Below are 25,064 nucleotides of genomic sequence, written 5' to 3'. Positions count from 1 at the left end.
CATTGGAATTATCTGAGAATTTGTTAGAAATGCACTCCCAAAAAAAAAAAAAAAACAAGAATTGTACAGTAGGCAATGAAGTGAGAGGAGAAATACATATATAAGACAGTGGTTCTAATGCTTTGTGGTCATCAGACTAAAAGCATTGGAATTATCTGAGAATTTGTTAGAAATGCAATCCCTAGTCCCCACCCCAGACTGACTGAATCAAATCCTCTGTGAGTGGGGCCTAGCCATCCACGTTTTAATAAAGTCCTTAGATGATTCTTTGACTAAAAGTTTGGGACCCACTGATATAGAAAGTATGAAATAAGATGATGGAAGCTGAGGATAGAATGAAGATATACTTCCTATGTCAGAGGGGAGAGATAAATTTTTCTGTGAGGCAAAATTATCTCTAGAGATTGCTGCTATATGGATAGGCTCATGGAGGTTTACACAAACTAGAAATACAAACACATGGGAGAGACATAACTTTCTCAAATCTATGTTTTTTCGGCCATGGAAGATCATGACTACCAGGGAACTGAGAGGCCACAGAAGTCACACTGTCAATAATTGGCAGAGCAAAGTTTTAAGTTGAGGTCTTTTTGCCTCAAAATTTCATGCTTTTTAACTTCTATCACACTGTTTATTCATGATTTCAGGGAAACGCCACACTATAATCAAGAGCTTATTCATGGGTTCGAATTTAAATTTTACCATTTAACGTGTATGTAGGCTTGGGGACAATAATACATATTTCTTGTGGTTGTTGGAATGACCAAAAATATAATGTAGTTCAAATTCTTAGTCTAATGAATTACACTTTATAAGAACTTAATTCTGTTCCTAAATTCTCACATAAATTCCAATCTCGTATTTCTTATCCATTTTATAGTTATCTTATACTTACAAATATATCAATAATTTCAGATGATAGGGATCTTTGTTTTGTTCACTGATATAATCAAAGACCCTAACACTGTGCCATGAACACAGTAGGTGCTTAATTAAAATCTGTTTAATAAATTACTCATCCTATTATAATTTCAATCAAAATATTTATGGTTGAAATTATGATCAGCTTCTTACTGCCAGATGTCTCCCAGTATAATTTCTCTAATTCTTCTAAAGTAGTAGGAGCCTCTCTGTCTTAGTTAATTTGTGCTGCTGTAACAAAATATCTGAGACTGGATAGTTTATGAAGAAGAATTTGTTTTCTCACAATTCTGAAAGCTGGCAAGTCCAACATCAAGGCACCATCATGTTCAAATGTCAGGTGCGCACTACATCCTCTGTAGAAAAGGAATACTGTGTCCTCACATGCAGGAAGGCAGAAGAGCAAGAGACCCCAACATTATATGAAGACTCTTTTCTAAGAATCTTAACTCCATTCATGAAGGGGAGAGCTCTCATGACCTAATCACCTCTTAAAGGCCCCACCTCTTAATACCATCACATTGGCCATTAATTTTCAATAGGAGAATTTGAAAGGGGACACACTCAAACCATAAAACTCTCTTTTAGCTACAGGAAGCCAAGTAACTAAGTTTTGAACATTGGGATGTGAATGAAAATGATGTGCAAACCCCCCGAGCATGCCTTATCTCTCAGCCTTTCAAAATTTTTCCATGGAGCCCACAGTGTTTTATTATAAAAATAGAATACAAACTTTGAGTATAATTTAAAAGTAAACATAAATAGAAAAATGAAAAAAAAATAGCTGACAAATGAAATTGGCGAGGGCCATCTTAGCGCATGCAGAGGAAGAAAACCTCTTTTTTGTGGATAAGTTACAAGAGAGAAGAACCCTAGATGTCTGATGACTTTTTAGAGCAGAGATGCCACACCATACCACTTTGTACATTTATCTGTGAAAGAAATAACCAATTAATATATTTGAGCCATTTTTGGTCTTGGCCCCATGTAGTCACATTTATAGTCATGAATATACTTGGGTATGTCAAAGTGTCATTATTATTCTAGTCTCTTAGGTCCCAAAACCTTTTCCTCTTTCTTTGAAGGACCAGCCATGCCCTCCAATCTTTAAGACTTGGTTCAAAGTCTTCATTCTCCATAAAACAACCAGAGAATTTTCAAAACATTAGAGTGATTATTTGAGAATGAAAATGGTGTTTGCACAGGGTGTGATAATACTTAAGTTTTGTCTTAGTCCTGTGGGAAGAGCTGGGATGAATTCGATGTAATCATTTCTCATAAAGTGGCTACCTCAAGTTGAACATCTCAGCCTTTTGCAACATGGCATAAAGACAGCACGTGCAGGGGAAAATGTAAATCATATTCCAGAAAGTAAGCACAGGCTATAGCTAGAAAAGTGCCACAGTGAACACATCAAAAGGTCAGAACTTAGGAGAATGAGGGCAAATGAAGAAGTGGAAAGTGAGATAGATCCAGGAAAGTGGTACAGGAATAATGCTGTAAAAAAAAATTGATGTCCTATGGTGCTCTCTGCATGGTGCTAAGTCTTGCAGGATTGAAAAATTTTTCTTGCATGTATTTTAAATGCTTTGATTTGTACTTAATGACAGGGAACTTGTATATGCCACTCAGTAAAGATGGATTTGTCCAAGGCCCTGCTAAATCAATGCATATTCACTGAAATCTCTTGTCATTGTTCTGTCAGAGAAAGCTCTGCAACCATTCCGCCACATGGAGATTTGGCTAGTCTGTATCTGTGTTTGTAACCAGCTGGGACTTTTACCGGCTTCATTATGCCATTTATTTTATCAGTAGACAGTTTTCCGCTAGTCTTTGTTTTCCTTGGTGGAAGTTATGTTCCTTTTGTTTGTGTTATAATAGAGAACAAGTCATTTCTTTTTCAACATTAACAATCCCATCAGTCATGCACTTTGACTTATAATTTTAAGTGCCTTTCAGCACTTTTAAGACCAGAAAAAGATGACATTATTCTGAGCCACAGCATTATGGGAGCAAGAAATTCCTTCAAGAGGTCATATAATCCAATCCTCTGACTCCAGCTGAATATCAGCTTTTGAAGACACCATCACTTATAGATAAAATCTTTCCCTTTGTTTTATTTTCACATGACATTGAGAGGGGCTGCATTTTCTATGAGCCTAGAGGAAGAGGAAATGGCTCTCTTCAAGCCAAAGAATCTTACTTCTCCCTTCTACCAAGATTTACAACCTGGCAAAGAAATCTGCAAACTGATAATCTCTGCAAGTCACAGTTTGAGCTATATCTGATAGTTCATGGCCTGGGCTGGTGTATTTGCTTTTTCTTGCTGCATAACAAAATAACACAGATTTAGCTTAAAACAATACAAGTTACTATCTCACAGTTTCCATGAGTCAGGAGTCCAGGTATAGGTTAGCTGGAGCCTCTGCTGAAGTCTCACCAGTTTGAAATCTAGGGGTCAGCTAGAGCTATGACATCATCCGAGACTGAAGGTCCTCTTCCAAGATACCGGTTATTAAAAGTTTTCAGCTGAAGAACTGAGATACCCAGTTTCTTTCTGGCTATCACTTGAGGGATGTTCTTATCTGTCTAAAAGGCTTCTCACCATTCTCTGCCATGCGATCATCTCCGCAGCATGGCAGAATACTTTTTCAAGGCCACAAAAAAAGATTGTCTACTTCTGTTTCAAGTCCTTCTCACCTCTTTTAAAGACATACCTCATTAGGGCATGTCCACTCAGAAGAACTTCTCCTTTGATTAAAACAAAGTCATCTGATTAGAGACTGTAATTATATCTGCAAGATCCCTTCACCTTCGCCTAATGACAGGAGTGATAGTGCATCGTATTCACAGATCGTATAGGGTATGCAGTAGTCAAGAATCTTGGGATCATCTTAGAACCTGGCCTATCACAGCTCAAGACACATTAACACATTATGTTAACTTTTGATGCTTATAATCCACTTGCAAATGTAGTGGCTTAAAACAATAGTAATTTATTGCTATATGGAGTACAATTTGTGCTGAACTTAGCTGGGCAGTTCTTCTGATCATCTCATCTGGATTTACTTACACAACTACAACAAGCTGCTGTGTTTCCTTGGGGCTTCTTGGTCCTAGATGGTCTCACTCACATTTCTGATTGTCAGCTGGAGCAACAAGGGCAACTAGGCCACCTTTCTTCAGAATCCAAAGGACTCTCTTAAGCTTCTTCACAAAGTAGCTGGGTTCCAAAAGAAGCAGAAGAAATGGAAAGCACATTTCAATCATTGTCTTTTATTATGTTTTTTAATGTCATTGTGGTCAAAGCAAGTCACATATCCAAGTCAAGATTCAAGTGGAAAAATATATTATTAATTGTAAGAGCTGAAAAATATTATAGCCACTTTTTAAATCCGCCACACCTTTAAAAATCTAAAATCAGTTAAAAAGACTTGAAGAAAACCACTGCATAAAGCAATATATTAACATGAATCAAGGGTCATATTCTTATTTCACGGAACATACATATACTCAACTTCTATAAAGCGAGTAATAATTCTATAATTTATCTGAACAAAACTTTTTTATTTCATCTTTGAAAATTAAAACATGCCTTTTGAAGCTCAGATTTTCCTGTATTTCTTTCAGTTTTTATCTTTTTTCTGGCTTCTTTTTAAAGCAACTTTTCTCCTTGAAAATGCAACACTGAAAGATATGAATCACTATTTCTCTATTACCTCATGAAAGATTTTGTAAGTACATGCACCCTTGTGACCCCTTCTCATTTTGGCTTCATTAAAAATTAGGATGAACAATTAGAATATGTAATTTGACTCAATTATATTCAAAAACCAACCAGACTTGGACCTCATCTCTAATGACATTGAAGCCCTTAGCATTCAAAGAAAATTACAAGTGACTCAGCAAATTTGATGGTAATGAAGGCAGTGAAGGCAGCTCTCTCTTTCTGATCAAAGGCAATAAGAAAATAGGAAAAAATGGAAACCAGGTTAAAAAAAAGGGAACAGAAGAAAAAAAATATTTGTTATTTGGCTTCATTTTGTTAACAGAGAGAAACCAAAGAAAGGAAAATCTCTTAGAAAGGGTAGCTTCTAAGAAAGCAGAAGAACAAAGGGAATATCTGATTTAACATAAAAAAGAGTCACTGTGTCATGAGATTCTGAAATAACAATAATAATAATAAATACTTAAGGAAATATGAGCATAAAAGAGGTTAGAGCAAAAGTGAGAGAAAAGAAGGTGGGCAGAATCTTTGCAACAACAACAACAACAACAAAATACCTAACCTATATGTGGTTAAGACATTTAAATATATACCTCATGATTATATGTAGGTTTCCAAAGAACTTTGTAAGCATGGACATTATCTAGAGTCAATTTCTCTTAATACTATCAGCAGAATTATGTTTTTAAACACAATTTTGTTTATATCATTTACCTCCTTTAAATCAAAAACAAAAGCATGGATTGTGTTTCATTATCCATAACATGAAGCTCCCCAGCCTTTCAGGCAATCTTGTCATAGCCTAATGAATACAAAAGTAACTGGCACAACTGTACCTGGTATATCTAACATGGATGTGGGCCACAATCCCGAAAGATATGATCTTAAATGCCACAGTCCTGAATGCTGAAACCCCAAAAGACCAAAATCCCAAAAGTATAGTTCTTGAAAAATAATTTAAAAGTTCTTTAAAACACATTTATTTACATTTTGAAAAGGGGATTTATCTGAGAAACATAAAAAGACAACAGAATACATCATAGTCCACTTTCTACAATAAAATAGGCAATAATAGCACATATATTTTTACAACCACAAACAATTAGGTATACTAATGACAGTTGCATGAGTATAACAGTTATGAGCAGAGGAAGTGTACCCATAAAGAAATATGTCAAAAGTAAAATGTAAAAGTGTATATCACTATGGTTGGTGACCGAGTGCACCCAGTTTTATAACTGTGGTCATCTGAAATACCGTGAGGCATAACCTAAATGTTTTGGCAAAATTGATTGAAATCTGTTATGGGTCATTACCACAATTGCAGTCACCCAAATAACTGAGATCTCAAGAAATTATACCTTTCACAAATGCAAATGCATAAAAAGCACATCTTTTCATTTATTGAGGAACTTTCAATATTTTTATGTACATGCACAGTGCTTACACACAAAGTCAACATTGTGTTAATGCACTTTCATGGAGTCAAATTTGTGATGTTCACAGCAGCAGAAGAAAAACCTGTCTTAGCTCTTAGAGTGAGACCCAATTCACCTTCTCTATTTGTTCTCTTTGACCCCCTGATGATTGGATGGAGCCTACCGACACTGAGGGTAGATCTTCCCTGCCTGGTCCACTCAGATTCACACACTAATCTCCTCTGGAACCAACCCTCACAGTCACACCCAGAATAATGCTTTACCAGGTTTCTAGGTATTTCTTAATCCAGTCAAGGTGACGCCTAAAATTAAGTCCATAAATTCACCCATTGTCAACTTGGTGCCCATACTCTCTCCTTAAACCATACTTAGTTCCCAAGCAAAGACAATAACAAGGTAATAGTTCTACTTAACATGCTGAAACTGACATGATGCAACTATACTACATACAACCAAAAATGCACTAATCCCATCCCTGAAATTTGACTTTCAGAATTTCAACACTGAGGATTTTATTCTTTCAGGATTGTGATTTTTGGGATTTTATATGTTAGGGATTTTAGGCTTTAGGGATTTAGACTTTAAGGATTTTGATCTTTCAGGGTTTCAACATTCAAAATTGTGGTGTTCAGGATTGTGTCTTTTGGGATTATGATCAGCACTGACCTAACAGAGTTATTTAATATGTTTGTGTTTTTTACTTACTTTTCCTGCTCCATCTAGAGGATTCATTATGGTAGTCCTGGTCAATTTCCTGGGGAATAGTACTTTTTTTCCCTTCGTGTTCCAGAAACTATAGTTTATTACTTTGATAGCATTTATCCTTCTGGACAGTAAATGTTTGTTTATTAATCTGTCATCCTTATTAGATTGCAAATTACTCTAGGACAGGAACTGTACCTGGGTCACTGCTATACTTACAGGACAGTTACTGAAGCTTGGGAGGGCTCATTTTGTGAAAATGAATGAATCAATTAATTAACAAATAAATTAATGAAGTTTTGGTGAGGCATAATGAAATCAGAGCTCAATTTTTCCAGCCTTCAAATGCATTAACACTACCAGTGGTCCATGGGCTCCCTTAGGAATTGGCTTTACATGTCACCTGTCATTTTTTCCTGTTTTAAGCTGACTAGAGTAGCTCCAACTTGTAGAGTAACCCAAGTATTGTCCTCTGGAGACTCACTAGTCAGTATTTTGAGGCATGTATTAGTATGGCCTTTGCTTACACTTAAATAGAGAATAGACATGCAAGCCTGGAATAAATCTAGATGATGCCCATTGACCTGGAGTAATTCTTACTGTGCCTATTTTCACTATCACAGATGTTCTTGCTTGGATGATGAATTAAATGATCATCCTGAAGCGGCAATCATTTCCTCTGAGATTTTTGTGTCTAACCCATGAGAATATTTAGAGGACATAGAGTAAACTGAACTCAGGACCACAGACAGATCAAGGAATCAGGAAATTCAGATTCTAATTGAAATCTTGTCACTTACTTGATGTAGTATGTTTTGAAATCCACTTAAAATTTAATTTACTTCGGTTCCATTTTCTAAAAAAAGATGGGGAGGGAAGGAGAACAGTATAATATAATGTTTAAGGTGAAAGAAAAATTTAAATCAGATTCTTGATTGTACAAGTTTAGTGGAAAGAAACACAGTACAGAGAAATGAAATGTTCCGAACAGCCCTACATTTTATTGTATTCATTATTTTTTTAATACTTTTCCCCTTAGTAAACTTTTTACAAGAGTTGCAAGCAAATAAAATGTTGATTGATTTGACTATCACATCTTTTCTCTCTTGTAGAGGTGCAAATGAGCAATATAATGGTTACCTGACTGGTAATAGAAGAGAGATAGCGGCAGGGCACGGTGGCTCACGCCTATAATCCTAGCACTCTGGGAGGCCGAGGCGGGCGGATCGTTCTGAGCTCAGGAGTTCGAGACCAGCCTGAGCAAGAGCGAGACCCCGTCTCTACCAAAAAATGGAAAGAAATTAATTGGACAGCTAAAAATATATGTAGAAAAAATTAGCTGGGCATGGTGGTGCGTGCCTGTAGTCCCAGCTACTCGGGAGGCTGAGACAGTAGGATTGCCTGAGCCCAGGAGTTTGAGGTTGCTGTGAGCTAGGCTGACGCCACGGCACTCGCCCCAGGCAAGAGAGTTGAGACTCTGTCTCAAAAAAAAAAAAGAAGAGAGATAGTGAAAATATAGAGGACCAAAGCAATCCAGAAATGAAATAACAAGATCCAGAATAACTGAGTGGGTTGTTGACAACATTGTCTTCTTCAGCGGAAGAGGAGAAGGAAAGTGATGTAAAATACTATCTCAAAAGGACTTTAAAGGATTAGCCCCATGAAATCCAGCCAATAAAGAATTAGCTTTCCCAGAAGTTAATGATTTGTCCAAAGTCACAGTGTAAGAAACATTCATGGCTTCAAGACCCTAGGTCTTCTCTCTACCCTTCTTTTCACTGTGCTACATCTCACTAAAACTGCCAGGGTGTGGGCTTATATCAATTTCTAATGAGAAGAATGATTCTGTAAACTCCACATTGTCACTGAGGTTATCTCACAACATAAACGTCACTATCCTATATAAGATCGCACAGTGGTTTACTTACCATTGCCCATGGGATATAATTTAAATGCTTTAGTAGTTTCCATGATAGCAAATGCCTATTGACAACTGACCATTCCCTAGGCACACAATACCATCTGAGAACTTTGTGTATACTCTTGACTCTATTTGCAGTGCATGGTGACCTTCTTCTTTTTGACTTTCAAGGCTCAGTTTAGATATCACTGTCTGCTTCTTCCTTCTCTTCCACTTCAATTTACCACCACGTATCACCTTGTTCAGACTTGAGAGAGAATGGACAGTTTGGTTATTTCCTGAAACCCAATTGGCACTTTCTGTGTACTTCCGTTGTCATACATATCACCCTATATTGCTGAATTTTTAAAGACATGAATTGTGGAATCAGGAGATTTGAATTTGAGCTCTGCCATATGCCATGTTTGTCTGAACACTTTTTTAAAAATTTCTATTAGTCTTTGTTTTCTCATCTAAAAGAAACAAAAAATATGAAAATGATGTCAATCTCATAAGACTATTCTGAAAATCAAGTGAACTAATGCCTGAGAATTGTTTATCTCAGTACCTAGAAGTCAATGAAAATTAGCTATATGGATACTTCTCTCACTAACCTGCAATAAAATTTTTCATTATTCAGTTTTGTGTCTCCATCATCTTTCCATGGTGCCTGTCTGTAGTATGAAGCTATTTAATCATGCTTGTCACATCCTTCTATTCCTTCATATCCCAAATCCAGAAGAGCTGACCAGAAAATCTATGCTTATTTTTAAATTAACATACTGAGAAATATGCATGAGTGTTTCTTAATGGTTTTGTCCAGAGAAAATATGCCTGGCTGTTTAAGACTTCAGCCAATCATCAAGAAGAGGTAGACACAGATGAGTGGGACTGGGAAGGCCACATGCCAACCCATTTCCTAGCAGGAAAAAAAAATCTCTTCTTAAAATTGAAAAAAATTGACTATTATATCAAAAGAATAGTCTCTCGTTTTTTCTCCCTAATCAGTCAGAGATCATTCCTATCTGATGTCCTCTCTCCATTCTTGTCACTTTGTGCTTCCCCTATTCTGTTCCACATAAAATTCTTCCCTCATCTTATTCAGATTTCTGGAGAGAAGCTGGACCCAAATCACTTATTGTTCCTGGGTTAGTCTAAAATGACATTTCAGAACTATGGACAACAGGCCATATCTGTTCTCCACATACTACCTCTCCCTCCACACCCAAAGACATTTCCTTTGTGCTGTATCTCTGCCAGAGCCTGATCAGGCTACCTGTACCCATGGTGAGAGAATCCATAGGAATGAAAGAGAGTATGTACTGTTTCCAACACTGCAATCTCTGTCCTAATTTTGAGATGAGAAAAAGACAAACTCAGGTCAGGAATTTTGCAAGAAGAAAGCACTTAGGTCTGTGGCAGAAATAAGGGAAAAATCAGACTATTGGGCTTTTGTGATAACAGATGAAAGTACTAACAGAATAAGTTTACAAAATTCAGGAATATAACCAGCTCGACTTAGAACTAATTATAATTTTAATCTTATACAATTAAGATTTGATTTTTTTCTATTTCTCTAAATCCCCAAGAGTCATATTAAAAACTTTCAAGAAATGTGAGCAAGTATGGTCAGCCTACAAAAAACATATGGAATCGGGTTCAAAAATGAGGTGCTGGGCTTCATTCTGTTACTATGGCCTTAGGTAGTTTTTTTTTTTTTTTTTTTTTTTATCTCTCTAAGCTTTAGTTTCTTCATCTTTGGTGTGACATATTAGCTTAGATAATATCTAATTAAGGTGCACATATGGAACAATGCTGACAACATCAGGACTAATAGTTCCTATAGTTCTAAAGTCCTCACAAGCATCAAAATCTGTCAATTCAGTGTAATCCTGAGAACTATTCCTCTAACATTTAAGATCATAAAACACTGAGTATGTTAAATAACAATTTCTAATAAGCAAACATTTGACCATGAAAGATGACAATCCAGAATTATCTTCCCAGAAACTAATGAGCAAGTGAAAACAAAGATAATACTAAGAATTTACCTAACACAGGCCACCATGGTAGTTACGATCCCACGACATGCTACCTACTGACAGACATCATATTAACTCTGATATTAAACAAATCGTTGCCAGGGTTTCCAACCAGATGGCCAGCAGTCACAAGCTCCTTGCTAAGCAGCTCCTGAAGAGGTGCCAAAGCAGTAGTGTGGTTCTCGTGATCTTTCTGGATGTCAGTCATGTCGTGCCTGGTGTGACTTGTGTCCCAGGGACAAACACCAGCCACAAATGATCAGAGCATGGTCACTGAGCCACACACAACACCACATGACCAGAAAATGCTTTTTGAGTGCAGGGATGTTGATAAATGCATGTAATTGTTGAAACTCCATAATGAAAAACTACCTTTTTAGTGAGATTGTTAAAGGATTTAATGGAATCTATTCAGGTACCATGATGTCTAGTTATACTGCTACAGAATCTAGAGGAATGGGAAACTTCTTATTCACCAAGGCTTATGAAACCAAATTATTCTATTTGTACAATTCGTATTTGGAAAGGTATTTGAGCCATCTTACCTGACTTTGGTGGGGATAATGCCAGACTTTTAGGAATCTTAGTTTCTTAGATCATTTAATAGTTTCATTCCTTTTAAATTACTACTACAGCCCTTTCAGATGTCTTTGTACTATATACCTCATTGTGAGTTAGGTCTAGAGAGTTTTGATTTTTTTTTTTTTTTTTTTGTGACAGAGTCTCACTTTGTTGCTCAGGCTAGAGTGAGTGCCGTCGCATCAGCCTAGCTCACTGCAACCTGAAACTCCTGTGCTCAAGTGATCCTCCTTCATCAGCCTCCCGAGAAGCGGGACTACAGATGCGTGGCACCATGCCCAACTAATTTTTTTCTATTTTTAGTAGAGATGGGATCTCACTCTTGCTGAGGCTGGTCTTGAACTCCTGAGCTCAAGTGATCCTCCTGCCTTGGCCTCCCAGAGTGCTAGGATTACAGTCGTGAGCCACCGCGCCTGGCCTATTTTTGATTCTTAATTTTGCAACTAGATAGAGAAGATTGAAAAGTGACAATGGAATAATTCCTGAGACTCTTAGCTCTCTGAGGTACAGTGGAGAATATAAGAGTAAGGATCCCTTATGGTCTCATTTTTTCTAATTTTGTTATATGACTATTTCATTAGCTTTCCTGAGCCTTCATAACATTAATTGAGAAAACCAGAATGAGTCTCCAGTAGTTTTGACATATATGGTTCACGTAAAAAGCAAATGGAAGTGATTTTAACTTTTTGAAACTCACTGAGATGGCATATCACTTGTCACAAGTCTTGAAGATTCTTCTTTAAGCTTCTGAGCTATTGAAGATAGGATGATTAAGGAAGGTAAAGGTGTGTGCATGTTTCTTTTCTAAAATTCATGAAATATTTAAATGAGATTAATCATATTTATTTCTGATTACAAATTAAATCAATCTTTGTTGTAAAAGAATTGAAACTTAAAGAATGTTTCTAGTCTTTTTTTTCTATTTTATCCCAAACACATATACACATTCTTGTTTTTTTATTTAACAAAGTTGAGATGTCTACTTACTGTTTTCAATCTGATTTTATCATTTTGAAGTCACCTTGAATATTCTCTACCCCACTGAATATTTTTCAGCAATGTGAATTCCAATAGGTGTAGCTTATGCCTTCATATGAACAAAGTATAATTTATGTATTCAATCTCCTTTTGTTGTGAAGTTAGTTTGTTCCCAATTTTTACCACCACAAGTAATACTGAAATAAACATTGTAATACAAAAATACTTTGGCAAATGTCTCCTTATTTTTTGATGTAGATTTCCAAAAGTTAAATTACTAGGTTCAATACCAAAATTTATTTTTTAGCACTTTGACACATAAACATATGGGAATATTCTTGGAATATATTTAATGTTTCAAGCAATAGGAAAAAGGACTTCTAGAAGTGCAGAACGTTATGGAGACCATCAAAAAGATGGAACTCCCATTTCCAGACAGAAAGAAACTGCTTCAGAGATAGTAAATAATTTTTCCAGCAAGTATTGTTAGAATTTGGGATTAGAGACACAGTGTAAATCTCAATTCAGTATCCTAATGTCTTTCTTTTTCCCTCTCACAAAAAGTTTTTTATTATTATAAAAATATATTTATTATAATAAAAGCATTGATAAATAGAGGAAGTCTACAAGAAACATAAACATTGGCTCTGCCCCTACAAGGAGAATGCAGTGGGGAGGAAGCCAGTATGCTGTAGCAATCTGTGTACCAGCATGGGACCGAAACAGACCCAGACTCAGCACTCCTCACATGCTTTCCGAAGGCAGAGCTAGTGGAGTGAGACAGTCCTTTCCTCCCCTTGAAGCTATCTTATCAGTTTCTGCTCCCTGATCCCCTGTGGATGCAGGAGAATTGTTAGCATAAACCCTCCCATAAACAACTCAGTCAGCTGAAGTGCCAAAATTAAGCTTCTTAATTTAGCACTTTGATTTGAAAACCTTCTTCTCTCTCAGTTCCAAATCAGGTATTTATAAAAGTTTTCACTTATCTGACAGAGTCCAGCCTCTTCCAAATAACTTCCTCCTCCCTCTGGGAAACACTTGTTCAGTAGCTTACCTCCTGGAGCAAAGAAGAAAATCATTCCTGGGACAAAGGGCTTCGGGAATTGCCTGAAATAGAGGGATTCCAAATGAGAGGACCCTGGTTTCATGAAAGGCAACATCTTAAGACAAGAGCTATTCAGGGAAGTCACTAAAACCATCAACATCGTATGTTTATTGAATACCTGTTATAGTGTGTATGGCACTGTCCGCGGTCCTAAAACAAGATGATTTAAATTGGAAATTCATAAATGTTGCCCACTCACAGATTCTGTATAAATCAGAGCCAAGTTAAGTTAGAGCTAAAAAGAGATACGAGAGATAATCTATTTCAATCTTTCAGTATATTGGGCACACAAATTCTCCATCATCCATATTGTAGCTCTAAAAGAAATATTCAATACAAACATCCTGAGAGTTAGTAATACTCCAAAAGCCCTTTCAATTACTAAGTCTAGGTAGTGTATCTAAGGCATCACTCTATTATTTATGAGAATACTTAGATTAACCATTTCATGCCTACATGGAAATAAATTGATATTTCTGTATGACAAGGTGAACTCGTCACTAGTCACTTGTCACTAGTCACTTGTCACTTGTCACTAGTCACTGTCAGCCTTTGGGTACAATCATTTCGTTAATTTCAAAGTGTTGTCTTAATGGAGAAAAAAAAGATCAAAATGGTCAAATATGTGAGGTGACTTTTAAAACTTTATAGTACTCTTTCCATATTAAATTGGTACTTTGAACAAAATCAGTGTAAAAGTACAGCATGTCTAACCATAATTGTTTACCTTATCTGTTGCTCATTTATCAAGTTCATCATATAAGGATAAATGATAATAATGATCTGTGAAGTTTACACTTGACCAATCATAGCAGGATGCACATTAAAAAAAAGATCAGAACAAAACTCACACAAGGGAACACATTGACACAGCACGGAGTTAGAGAAAGATCTTGGAACTGGAAATAAACACGAGTCATCATTCTAGCTTTGCCTTTTCCTGTTTGGCCTTGACCAAGTCGTTTCCCTGTCTGAGCCTTTCTTCCCTTGCTTTGTGACATGAGGGCCCTAGAGAAGATGGTTGCCCATATGTCTGTACTCTTGGGCTTAAGGATTCTTGTGGTACTTACAACAGGAAAAAGAAAGAAGGCAGCGATCTCATTCTGACATTTAGAGAGGAACAGGAGGACCATGAGTTAGTTTCCCAGAAGTGGGAAAGATAATTTTAATTAAAACATGATGTAACATTGAAGGCAAAGTAACCGTGCCTCTGCCCATTGCTGAGTGACAGGCTCCACGGGTGGCCCTGCTGGCCCCAAGAAGACAAACTATATTTGCAGTCAGCATGGAACAGACTGCAGGTCAGAAATGAGCTCGTTTAGCCACACTTGAATGATTGGAGAGCAGCTTTGTCAGATGCATCCATGTTCGGTGCTGAGAACAGTGATCAGCATATGCTGGCCATCTTTCTTGTCCTTTAATATTCCAGACATCAAGGAGGAATGTCTGTAGCTGGAGGATTTAGAAGTCAGTTGCTGAATGTGCTCAGATTTTGCCAAGCAATTTTGTTCTTCAAATGCAAACTTCAACTACTGGAATGTTAAAACATACCTCTTATCCTCCCCTGTGCCCACCACTTATGAGCAAGCAACTTAAAACTTCTTTCTCAGATTTGGTTCTGAAATTTTTGCTGACTCATTTTGGTATCCTGGTTTGTATCCTTGGCATTGATAACAAAGTGGTGTTCTATTCTTTTTAATATAAGTCTGTTCAAAAGGGGCCCCTAATTATCTACACTTAGCTGGAAAATTTCTGTCCTTGTATATCCCCTGACCAGCACAAATTTACATGGAAAAAAAAAATTCTGATGAGAATTTAACAGATATATCCTATTCCAAAACCAGTACGTACACAAACTTAGAAATGAAGAAAGAGAAAAATGAAAGTTACAGTAAGACATGAATAAACACAACTTAATAAATAACTGGAAAAGCAACTAGTTTTTCAAAATTATAGAATTTTGTAGATGACAGGAACTTAGGAATTACCTTATCCAAATCCATCATTTAAGAAACAAGGAACCTATGGCTCAAGACGATAAAATGACCTGCTCATAGTCAGCCAGCTACTTAGTGGTAAAACTAGAATTCAGAGTTCAGGTCTTGATTATTGATCGATTGATTGATTGATTGAGACAGCGGCTCACTATGTTGTTCTGTCACCCAGGCTAGAGTGCAGTGGCCTCATCATAGCTCAATGCAACCTCAAACACCTGGGCTCAAGACGTCCTTCTGCGTCGGCCTCTGAGTAACTGGGACTATAAGCACACCTGGCTAATTTTTCTAGTTTTTTTTTTTTTTTTTGAGACAGAATCTCACTCTTTTGCCTGGGCTAGAGTGAGTGCCGTGGCATCAGCCTAGCTCACAGCAACCTCAAACTCCTGGGCTCAAGTGATCCTTTTCCCTCAGCCTCCCGAGTAGCTGGGATTACAGGCATGCGCCACCATGCCTGGCTAATTTTTTCTATATATTTTTAGCTGTCTGATTAATTTCTTTCTAGTTTCTGTAGTGATTGACTCTCACTCTTGCTCAGACTGATCTCAAACTTCTGGCCTCAAGAAATCCTCCTGCCTCAACCTTCCAAAGTGCTAGGATTGCAGGTGTGAGCCACCACAGCTGGCCACCATAACTTACTTACTCTATAGGAACTTACACAGTTTTGAAATGGACATTACGTTCTTATGCAATGATAAAAAAGTAAAAAAAAAAAACTACTTTTAGGGAAAATTCAGAAAAGTCACTCTTTTGGGGGAAATGTGTGATGACACTTTATATTAATTTTAGGGATTTGGAATTTAAAAACTAAGAGAAAGGCTGTTCCTAAAAGAATATAATTTTTTCCCATTGGAATTGTATAATGAGGAGTTCACATAATTAAAACTTCTCTGGCAGGTATAATAAAAAGCCATCTGCTACCTAAAACTATGAACCAGGACCCTGAATATTTTCCTCCCTAGAGAGCTCCAAAATGCTATAATAAGATGGAAGGAAAAGCAGCCCAAGGACTGGAATAGAAGAGGGCTTAGAATAATAAGGGTAGGCACCACAAAAAGAATTCTATAACAAAATGATCAAAGATTGGATAAGTGTAACCTGGCTAGTCATCTCACAGATGTGATACAATTTATCCTGGAGATTTGGAAAGAGAATGTGGTTGGATCACTACAAATCCATCTCCACAGCTGGAAAACCAAGTTCTTACCCAACAGAATGTAATGTGTAGTCATGACTCACAGATCTATCTCAGATATATGCACACATACACATAACAAAGTGGACTATGCAGACTAGTATATAGCTAGTATCAAGAGAATGACACAGTACATAGGGAAAGACAAGAAAAGAAAAGGAAAAACAAAAATAACATTTGGATAGGATGTTCTATGGGCCAGCTTATTTTTGTGTATAATTTTAAATTTTTCAACAAACAGGTGATGAAAATAGTAGTATTCTTACTTTGCCAATAAAGAGGCTAAAATTCAGAAGGTTAAAATTCCTGCCATCAGTCAGAAAATCCAGTTAGTGATATGAGTCAGAACTGAAACCCATACATACTTGACTTGAAGAAGAGAGAGAGAGATTCCTGTGAACTAAGATAGTTAAGAAAATCTTCATACAATTTGACCATGGCTTAGTAGAAGATAGATTAGCAGTTATTCTAGAAGAATAACCTTGGGGTTAAGTATAGAAAATGATAAATAGATAGACAGAAAGATAATATGTGGGTGAGTAGATAGAAAGAATTTCCTGGGAAACTAAGCTACTGGGTAAAATTAAATGTGTAATAGATTGCTCAAGCTCCTACCCAAGTTAGTTTTATTTTTGAAAAAGTGTTACTCTTTTCTAAAAAAAAACAGTGTAGACAAAAAAAATTCATAATTCTAATGCCCCTGTTAAGACAATCTTGTGGAATGTGGACGAGAACTGACTCTAAGGTGGCCACCATCATCTTCACTTCCTGTAATTCATTTCTTTGTGTAATTGCCACCCCTTGAGTATGGGTGAGACCTGCGACTTGCTTCTAACTAGTAGAATATGACAAATGTGTTGACTCATCACTCCTGTAATTATGTTACGTTCGTAAAACTCCCTCATCCTAGCCAATTAGCTCTCACTTTTTGCTATCCTTGAAGAATCAAGCTGTCATGGTGTAAAGTGCCTATGTAGAGGATCAAATGACAAAGAACTGTGGCCGGCCTCCCAGAGCTGAGAATGCCTCCAGCCAACGGCCAAGAAAAATTTAAGCTCGCATTCTACAGCTGCAAGAAAATGAATTCTCTACTAACATGAATAAATTTGCTAGTAGCTCCTTCTCCACTCGAGTCTCCAAATGAGAAGGGAATCTGCTGACACTTTGACTATAGCCTAGTGAGACTTTGGAGCAGAGAACCTACCTAAGTCATGCCCAATCTCCTTACCCACAGAAACTATGGGATAATAATTTTGTGTTGTTTTAAGCCACTATGTTTTTGGTAATTTATTAAGCAGCATGGATAACATGTTCTTCCATGCTGGAAACTTTCAAACAGCTTTAGTTATTAAGAAATATCCTGTCTGATGCTATTTGTTGTTTCTAGCCACATTTCTAATAGTGATGATCCCTAATGACAATTAATAAATAATAAATGAGTTAGTGATTTGTATGGTTGTTGCTAACACACATGGCTCTCTGTGGAGTCGGCTTCCGGAACAATTCCGCTTGGTAGCATCTCTGAATTGTATCTTTCCTCCCCCCCACTCCCAAACCCATGTTTCTTCTGCCTTCAAATGTCTCTTGGTAGTTGCAACAACGACTCTTTCAACACCTCCATCAGGAAATAGGTCATACCAGAGTTCCTCCTTGATCAGGGTGACCACAAAATTCATTGCCCAAATTACAGCACCCTTAAGAGTGAAAAGAACATTAACAAGAATTAAAACTATCAAGCACAAACCTGGATGGTTCCAGACAAACCAGTATGTATGGTCAGCCTATGCTTAACAACATTCGGTCAGCTTCATTAATAAGAGCTCTTTAAACAAAGTAACCCAAAGTCTTTGGATTTGCTCTAAACTGAGCACTTAAAAAAATACCACACGTAGAACTATTCCTAAAATGCAACAGATGATGAGGCATAGATCCACTACAGCCACATTAATAACAAGCTCCTGGCTGGACTATGTATTACTAGTCAGTAGATCCTCACTCAAATTCCAAAATGACTGGAATATAGTTGACACCACTCAATGTGTCTTTTAATTGAAAAAATCAAAGTAAGAGTAAGATTTCCCCCAAAACAGATGTTGTTGATGCTCTGAACCACAATGTAATTACCGCTAGCCACTGACTAGGATGACTGAAATAAAAAGATTTACAATTCTAAATGCTGGTGAGGATGTGGAGCAACTGGAACTCTCGTATTAATACGTAGCTGGTGGGAAAACAAAATGGTGTGGATTCTTTGGAGAACAGTTTGGACATTTCTTACATGTTAAACATACTCTTTGCAGACTACGTAGCACTGCTCCCAGGTTTTTACCCAAGAGAAATTAAAACATATATTTACACACGTGCACACACACACACACACACACACACACACAAACTGTACATAAAAACTCAGAGCAGCCTTATTCACAACAGTGGAAAGCTAGAAACGACTCAAATTCTATCAACTAGAAAAAAAGATAGGCAAATTGTGATATAATCATAAAAAGAAATGCTGCTCAGCAGTAAAAAGAAACATACTACTCATATCCACAATACCGTGGATGAAACTCACAGACTTAATCTCTGAGCAAAAGAAACGAGACACAACAAACTCAATTTATCTGAAGTTCAAGAACTTGAAAGAAAATTACATAAGAACAGGAATTGTTTCTGTGTTAGAGCTAGGAGAAATTATTTCAAAAGAGACATGAGGATACATTCTGGAGATATGGAAATGTTTTATATTGTGAAAAGAGTGTTAGTTAACAGATGCATTACTTTGTCAAAATGGTACAGCTAATATTTATGCATTTTAACAAATGTAAATTTTACCTCTTTTTAAAAAATACTATAAAAAAGAGCAAGATAAAGGATGTCTCGTTTTGAATAGAATTAATTTTAAAACCACTTGAGGATTTTTCTTTACATTAATGACATTTTGTATCTTACATAAGACGGATGACAGTCCCAGAATGCTACATGGAGTTAGAATAACTTCTAGAGTCTTATTCTGGCCATATTAAAAGGGACATTGACATAAAGCATGTCCAGATCAGGGAAATCTGAATAAAGAAGAATCTGAAAATCATGTTTTATGAAAGTACTGAAAGGCACTGGGTTTATTTTTCTAGGAAGAGAGAAGATCAGAGGAACCACAACAGCTACCTTCTGGTATTTAAAAAATTGGAATGTGGCAATAATGACATATTCTATAAGGCCTCAGTGGAGTAGAATCAGCAAACAGAATAAACCTGGATGCATATGCAATGGAGTTTTGAAACAAAGCCCTACTACTGGGGAAAAATTAGCTTGGGAAGTATTTAGTTCTCCATCAGTGGGAGTATGAAACAGAAACTTCGGCCGTGTTTTGTCTTGGGTGTTTCACAAAGAATTGCTGCACTGGAGAGATATTGGTGCTCTCTCTTTCTAAGATATCATGATTCTGTGTCTTGAAAGCTTAAATCTTAGGTTTCATGGGTTTCAAATCTTGATAGGACTCGAAGGTGATATATAATGCACATTAATCAGTACCAGTAGAATAAAACAGTACTGTTGCATTAAAATTTTCATGGCAATGGCTTTCAATATGAATTTAAAGTGTGCCTCTAAGACAGCCTAAACTTCCTGGCCCATTCAGCCAGATAGTTTCCATACAACTGCAGATCCTTTATTTTAGCCCTTGAAATAGCAATCAGATTCATTAGCTCCAGGGTAATCTGGTACTTACACTTTCTATTTTTGACTGTGGTTGTTCTTATTGTTGTTTTCCAAAACAAAAAAACTATTTTTAAAAATCTGTTTATCCCAATAGAATAATGGAGCTACCATAGTTTCTCTAGCTGTGGAAGATTTTCACAGGAAGTGTCATATGAGCCCAGTGAGATATTATTTTTACAACAGAGCTGAGTGGTTTTCAAGTTTCAGAGCATTAGGTGGAAATTACTGGGTCCTATAATGTCCCTTGTTACATCACACTCTGTGTGATAGAGAAGTATTTTTGTAATGCTGTAGATCTTAAGATTGATTTTTGTATATAATTCAATTTGTGGGTTGTACACACTCTGCAGTCCTCCTTGGTCTTCTTTCACATTCCCTCTTTTACCCATGTCAATGTGATTGTTAGAAACTCCTTAATCAGAAGTGCATGGGCTATAGAAAAGAGCAGTTGTGAAAATCAGTTCAGATATTGCTCTCATAAAAATTTTAGTGAAGACATTTGAAATTACTGGTTGCATATTTCATATCACCATGCAGACTTTCCTCCATTAGTAGGTATAATTGGAAGTTATCTGTATATGAGTTCCATATACCACTTTAGAAATTAGTGTGCTTCTTTGCTCTTGAAACTTTAAAAAATAATTTTTTAAAAGTTTTTAGCACTTGAATATTCAAAGAAAAGAATCATGAAAAAAATAAGTTATCAGCAGTGAGTGGAATATTCTCTTTAGATTCCACTTAAAATGTGATATTCTCTAGCCAGATGTATTTGCCTTAAACAGTTGATAGATTTGAACTTATAAAATGATCTCTGTAAAATTTATCATTTAGAGAAGGAAAAAAAAAGTAAATTTTACCACCAGCAGGTAGATCTTATGTTTGAAGGAAAGAAGAACTTCTAGGGTAGCAAAGAGTAGATAAATTTTGGGAAAACCTAGGAAAAGAGGTAAAGAAATTTTCTTTTAAGCCTTATTTAAACACAGGGCATATTCCTTTTAGTGAATTTTTTTTTTATTTGATTTTTTTGAGACAGAGTCCTGCTCTGTTGCCTGAGCTAGAGTGCAGTGGTGTGATCATGGCTCACTACAACCTCAAACTCTTGGGCTCAAGCGATCTTCCTATCTTAGCCTCCCAAGTGGCTGGGACTACAGGTGGCACGACTGTGCCTGGCTAATTTTTTGGGTTTTGTTTTGTTTTGTTTTGTTTTTTAGTAGAGATGGAGTCTCACTCTTGTTCACATTGGTCTCACACTCCTGATCTCAGGCGATCCTCCCACCTAGGCCTCCCCAAGTGCCAGGATTGTAGGATTATAGGCATGAACCACCATGCCTGCCTGATACATGTTTCTTATGGCCTTACTGGAAGGCAAGGTGAGCTTGATTAAATTGCAGCTCATTCCAAACTTAGTGGGTCTATGCAAATAATTTCAAGCCTATTTTCTCTAAAATGTGCCTGTACTTGATTCCCTGAATTTGTGAAATCTTTATGATGTTAATTATGAGTCCCCACGTGCATGGTGTGTAAAAATATCATTTCTATCTAAACTCAGGAAAGATTGTCTTCAGGTTCCACTTTGCTATTTCACACAGGGTGTCCACAAGAGCTGTTCAACAGGCATGGCAATTAAATCACAAAAACACAGCACATAAATAAAATAGGCAAAAATAAAAACCCATCAGGCCAACAGCAGACCTCTCAGCAGAGATTTTATAAATTAGAAGGGATTGGGGCCCTGTTTTTAGTCTTCTTAAACAGAACAACTTCCAGCCAAGAATTTTGTATCCTCCAAAACTAACTTTCATAAATGATGGAGAAATAAAGACTTTTCCAGACAATCAAACACCAAGGGAATTTGTCATTACTAGAGATCACCTTTTAAAAGCCTAAAAAAATCATCTCTGAAGAAATTTATAGTGCCTTGGAAAGTTATAAGCACACAAAGCCATATTGATTTATATTCCAGTACAGTATTGTGAAATTTGTAATGACAACTTGACAGATAGATCTAGAAAAAAGTTTTCCATGTAATTAGGTAGTATAAACAAGATTGCTGGGATAAATCAACTGTACAAATTAATTCTGAAATATTAATATGGAGGCAAATGTTTGGCCAACTTCAAAGGCATCCAGTACCCAACAGGTTCAAACATTTGTGATCTTTCTTTCCCAAACTTGGTTCTCTTTCAATTGTCTTGATCTCACTGAATTAAATCAGCATTCATCATTCTCTGCAAGTTATTGTTGATATTCCCATTAATCCTCATTTCAAACTCTTTAGCTAAGTCTGTCCATTTCATGTACCTAGTAGCTCTCATGCCTATGTTTCTCCATTACCACTACCATCATCACCAGCCTAGCCCGAACTGTCATCCCTTTGCCTATACAATAATTTCCTATTTTCCTTTTTCAACCCTTTTTCCTCATAACAGCTAGAAATAGCTTGTCAAAAAGTCATTCCCACCTATACTTCTTAAATCCTTTACTAACTTCTTATTTCTCCTAAGATAAAGATAGACTTCTTTAAAGCCACCTACAAGACCAACCTTATGTGATCTAACCCTGCCCTTAGCATTATCCTATACCTGAAACCACATTTCTTCTAGCTTTTGAGAGGAAAGATTACTTATCCCATACTGCACCTGTTTCTCTGCAAAGATCCTAAAATTCCTAGCCTCTGTGCCACCCCATTCATTCTGCAAGTCAATGGATGCCCTCCATTGATTCCTACTGCTACCTGGGTGGATTTCATGTAATAAAAGTTTAGCACTGAGGATTTGCTCTTTTGCTTCCATCTCTTTTTCCCCCTCAGTCTTGAGTAGATGTGCTCAGGTGGATTATTCTGAGATTTAGATGGGAGGAGCGGGAGGAGGTGGTACATTAGAAAGCCCATCAGTCTTGGCTGATCATCCAGTAGTGATGAATATGAGCAATGAAGCTCATATTTGGATCTTCATCTATCTCCTGCCTCTGCATCTTCTGATTTGTTCTGAGTTCATTTGAGGAAGATGCATGCTTTCTATGTTGACAACCTAACACTACAGCAGGGATTTCTTTATTCTCACCACTCCAGCTTCCTCTCTTCTGCTAGACATCTTTTTCCATCCAGTTTTTTCTGCCCTCAACATACTTCCTTTCCCTTATCACTTCTCATATGGTTCAATCTTTTCCTTCTCTCTCTTACCAAAGGAAACTCTTTTTTTTATAGGCTCTCTCAGCAGGGTCATGCGATCATAGTGGTAAGTTCATAATTGTTTTGTAATGATTTAAGTAGTAGCCATCTTTTCCACTGTTCTAGAAACCTGCCAAAGGTAGAACCTACCTAGTTTAGTATTGTTCATCACTGAATCCCCACATCTTAGCGTAGTGCCCCTTAAATATTTGCAGATTGGCTAAAGGAATGAATCTATGTCAAGCATTCTTATATGATAACTGAAACAATAATAAAACTCAATTTGATACACTCCCTGTAACTCTGTTCACCATGAAGTTAATCGAATAAGCTGAACTCAAAAGTTGGAAGGAACTTTGGAAGAATTTCTATTCACCAAATATGTCATAATTTAGACTTTTTCTATCTGGCATAGCTTCCCGCCACAGACACACATTATTTCGTATTGGCAAAGTTCTACTTAATGTTAATAATTAAATACGATGAATGTCAAAGAGGAGCGGTAGGGAATACTTCATCAATCGATTTATAAAATATTTGCTAAGTGCCTTTCTTACATTTGGATAAATTGCTTAACTTCTGACAGGTGAACCTTATTTCTTTAAAAGTGAAGACAATGCCTGCATCATATGATGACCATTGGGATTAAATGAGACAAAGTATGTAAAATTGTCCACATATAACCTGTTCATTGTAGGCACTCGCTGATAGTTCTTCATATTTATTGTGAACACTGAACACCGTTTTATTTGATCTTTACAATAACCAGGTAACAAAAAATAATTCTCATTATCTCTATTTTATATATCAAATATGTCAGAGTTTAAGGGTTTTTTTTTTTAATGTCACATAGAAATTATCAGGAGGCCCCAAAATAAAAAATCAGTTCTAACCTGATTTCTACTCCACTATATATGTCTTTAATAAGGGCCATGTGGTAAAAACTTAAAATGGTACAACTTAAGTCTTATCAGGGTTCAGAAGAGACAGAGATGTTATGTCTAATATTTGGGCCTGATCAACCATTTTGACACTTACAATCAGTTGGAATTCAAAGATTTACAAGTAAAATAGCCTCTGCAATTAAAACAAAATAAAAACAAATAAACAAACTAAAACAATAACTTTATTTCATTTCACAAACAGAAGTTAAAGAGGTAAGAAATGAAATTTACTGACACATTTACCTTTAACTTTTTCTTTTTCTATTTATGTCTTTAAATATTCTCCTCTTTTATTTGCAGCTATTTTATTTTATATGTTGGGGTATTTTCTGACTTTTTCTTCTGAGTGATCTTTGCCTCTCTATATACTCCACATATAGATTTTTGCAATTATCTCCCTCCCACTTCCTATCACTGCATTACTCAGATGTCTTCTATTCTCCTCATCACTTTCCCCAATATTCATTGGCATCTCCTCTGTGTCCTTAACAATGAGACTTCCTCGTTATGCACTTGATAATTTATGTATGTTTTACACAGTCTTCATTGCCAAGACATCTGGTGCCTTCCAGTCATTAAAACACATGGGAAGAAAGGATATTCACTATTCCAATGAAAAACATTTAAATAGTTACAGTAAATATAGTAATTA

The sequence above is a fragment of the Propithecus coquereli genome, unplaced genomic scaffold (assembly GCF_000956105.1).
Source record: "Propithecus coquereli isolate 6110/MARCELLA unplaced genomic scaffold, Pcoq_1.0 Scaffold87, whole genome shotgun sequence".
Taxonomy (NCBI): Eukaryota; Metazoa; Chordata; class Mammalia; order Primates; family Indriidae; genus Propithecus; species Propithecus coquereli.
Note: the sequence above shows the minus strand (reverse complement) of the source record.